The sequence below is a fragment of the Schistocerca gregaria genome, chromosome 1 (genome assembly GCF_023897955.1).
Source record: "Schistocerca gregaria isolate iqSchGreg1 chromosome 1, iqSchGreg1.2, whole genome shotgun sequence".
In the NCBI taxonomy this organism is placed as follows: domain Eukaryota; kingdom Metazoa; phylum Arthropoda; class Insecta; order Orthoptera; family Acrididae; genus Schistocerca; species Schistocerca gregaria.
In genome coordinates this window covers 862,796,393-862,800,411 of record NC_064920.1, presented here as the reverse complement: position 1 = coordinate 862,800,411, position 4,019 = coordinate 862,796,393, and positions in this window count along the sequence as shown.

Below are 4,019 nucleotides of genomic sequence, written 5' to 3'. Positions count from 1 at the left end.
CACACCTATAACATTAGCGGGAAAATGACCTTTATTATCCAACAATGATGATTTCAGTGGCTCAGAAAGGTTTTCAATCATGTATACAATCCTGTTTTGTTCCACAGCATTTTGATAAAAGAATCATTCAGATGATCTACGGCAATGTAGCTATGTTATCTGACAGTGTGAAAGTTGTGGTTGATGACTCTTAAGTATATAAAGTGTCAGGATCTTCACATTATTTTATTTACATGATGAATTACACAAATATAATGGATGTTGTTTCAACTGAATATATGTAGGGGTGAAAGTTTCAAGCAAGTTAAACTGGTACCAAAACACAGAAAATCTTGTGGAGAAGGAGACATGAAGACAGTATTTTATTGGCAGAACACTTGGTTGCAACAAATCGATTAAAGAAACTTGCTACACTATGCTTGTCCATTATCTTCTGAAGTATTTCTGCCTAGAATGGAATGCTTGCAAGATAGGGTTGATGATGTGTGTCAAAAGGCAGCTTGTTATATGGCAAGAGGCTTGTACCTTGAACCAATCTAATATCTCTGGTCTTTAATCTCCGACTTCATTCTTTTTCACACCAAAGGTTGCCTACACGGGTATGAGTATAGACAGCAGTTGTTACAGGAGCAAAGAGTAACAATTTGTTCCCTACAGTAATTGTCATTTTGTCACCTAAAAATAAGTTTTTCTGTTTTTACGTCAATGTTGGTATAGCTGCATATGCAGCAATAAATGGAAACTTAAATGGTTAGTATTTATGATAGACATATCATAATAACCATGTTGTGATATTACTGCCCTATTGTTATTTTATGTTATGCTAACTATTTATTAAAGTGGGAGGGAAACTGTATTTTGTGCCAGTTGGTTGTATTGTATCTTGATCACAGCCCCAGGTACAATGCACTCTTAGGTAGACAACAGAATGTGTCACAACTACTGCAGTATTAATTTTGACAGATGCCAAGGAGCAATGTGGGTAACACAAGACTGCCACCATCTCTGGAAGCTCTGAAAGGCTGGACTATCAGTTGCAGGTTAAACTATCAGTGAAAAAATCAGCAAAAGATTGTTTCAAGAGCCACTCTACAGGGATATTTACAAAATCCTAAATATGTGTACTACAGAAATTGTGCAGTCCAACCGGTATTTAGTCCTGCATAAGAAAATGAGTTGGTTGATTACCTTATGAATTCCTCCAAAATCCGCTATGGAATGTCTTGAATTGTGTTACAAACATTGGCATTCCAATTTGGTACATTATAGAATAAAAGGATGCCTCCATCTTGGGGACAAAAACAGAAAGCCTGAAGCAATGAACCTAGGAATGACACTGCGGCATTCTTCAGCAATTTACAACCAGTAATGGACAAAGTAGCATTAACACCAGAAAGAATATGTAATGTTGGTGAGAGGGGCGACTCTGTTGCCCATGTGCCAGGAAAAATATTAGCAGCTAAAAGATGCAAGCAGGTTGAATCTATAACATCGGCAGAGTGTGGCAGTAATGTTACAATTTGCCACCGATGTTCATATTTCCAAAGGTTAACTTTAAGAAAAATATGTTGAAGGGTGCACCACCTGGATCTATAGGTTGTGCACATCCAAGGGGCTGGTCCAGTGGCAGTATTTTTCAGAAATCTTGGAACACTTTATTTCCCATGTGAAGCCAACTGAAAACAAGAAAGTGCTGCTAATACTGGACAACCATAAAAGTCATATCACTGTGGACAGTATCACACTAGCAATGAACAATGGTATAATGTCACTTACATTGTCACCACATAGTAGTCATAAGCTGCAGCCTCTGGATGAAACTCTCCTTATCCTACACAAAACTTTCTACAACACTGCATGTGCAGAATGGCTGCAGTCACATTCTGGAAAGCCTATAACCATTTAAAATGTTACCAAAATTGCAGATCAAGCTTATCCATCAACATTCACACTGGTGAGTATTCAATCTGGGTTTTGAGCAACTGGGATATGGCCTGTAAATGGGAACATATTCCAGCATGATAAATGCCTCACAATGTACCTAATGGATAGACCACATCCTACTTGGAACACTGGGGCTGGGTCAAAGAATGATGACTTGGCAACAAGGACAAAGTAGTATTTCTACTCAGTCATCGATGAAACTACAGTCATCCCCCTATACAGTCACTATGGCCATTACAGAATGCTCTTCCATGAAGCAGAAGGCATATGTAAGGGAAATGAAAATGTGGTGCATAAAGAGTGTTGACTGACACATGTGAAAAGTAGGCAATAGAGAAACAGTCTACTGCATGAGAAGAAAAAAGAAGCGATTGTTGTCTAGCAAAAGGAAACTATTTAAGTCAAATGCAGGAGAAAGGAAAACTAATAAGAAAATTACAGTTGACTTTACATCAGATAGTGACTCTCTTCAGATTAATGTAATGATACTGACAGTGATATGGGTTTGAATGACTTCTCGTTGCAAAGGTAGTCGGACAAAAATGAAGCAGATGATATTTCCTTTAATGTAGGCACAGGCATATAGGAAGCTCTATATTCTGACAATTAGTTTTGATGAAATTTTAAAGAAAAAAAGAGGACTGTCTCTGTAAAATATATTTTTTCTAGGAAAAAGAACAGTAAGAGTAACATTTGTATTGCCTTTAATAGATGACATTGGTGAATTTTTGCAAGACCATGTTGTTGGAATACTTTTAGAACCAGCATTAGGAAGACTTGGAAACTAAGATACTCTCTCCATTTTCATGGCTACAGCATAATGACATAAGGCAATTGTGCAGAATAACATTTCACTATTGAAGAAAAAAAAAAAAAAAAAGAAACATCAGTTTTTCTGATGAACCAGATGCCAGACCTTAGCAGAAATGTAGCAGTGCAGAGCAGCTAGTCAGGATCACATCATCTTTGTTACATGACAAAAGAAATGCTATTGCTAATGCAACAATGTGTACCAAAAGCTTTTGTGAAGCAGTTGTATACTACAACAAACTCATTAAAAACATGGTACCAAGACCCATGCAGTCATAAGAAATGATGTCGGGTAAAAATTAGCCACTACTACACTCCTTAAATACACCAGAATTTTAGCTTGTAAGGGAGTTAATCAGACATTATATTTACATTTGATTATCTGATTACCAGGGGTCTTCTCTGTCATCCTGGGCCAGGACATCAGTGTTCCTAGCACTTTGGTGAAATGACTTGGCCCTGCGTGAGCAGCAAGCCAAGGTTGCCATACTACATGGCCACACAGTAACAGTCATAGCAGTTCAACAGAGGAAGAATGGCAGTGAGTGGGAGACTGATCGATTGATTGATTGACTGATTGAGAGGGGTTACAGAACTAAAGGGTGAGGTCATCAGTCCTGCGATTCTGAAGTGAGTCACAGAAGAAACAGGATCTGCTAAAAGTGGGTGGTGGATCCAGCCAGGAGAGTCAAATTATAAAATAATGAACATTAAACACATACAGTAAAAGCATAAAAGGTGAGACCAAATCTAAAAACTGGAAAAAGGTGGGCGGTCATGGGGTCACAGACTGAGAAGACTATAAGAAGTCCCAACCACAACCAACCTGCCCCTGCTTCAAGGCTAAAGTATAACCATACATCTGGAAATAAAAACCACTTCCATGGAGGAAACTGAGGACCAGTTCAACCATGTACACATTGTCTGCTAATATTAACTTTAAGGAAGCGGGAAGACTATACTTAACACAAAGGCCAAAAGAAGGGGACATTCCACCAATATTGTCAATCTGCCCCCACAAGCACAATGTGGGAGTGGGTCATTAGGTAGGGGGTATAATGGGTGACATATTTATGACCAATGTGTAAAAGCCATAAAAAAGTGGATTCCTTCCAAGAGGAGTGGAAGGAAGAGAGCCAAACTGCAGTAGACTCCTTGATTGTGTGGAGTTTATTACTATGAGTAGTATTGCTGTGGATGACATTCCGCTTTTGGGCAAAGAGAGATTTGACATAGATCCACATGTCTGCAGCTGGAATCATGAA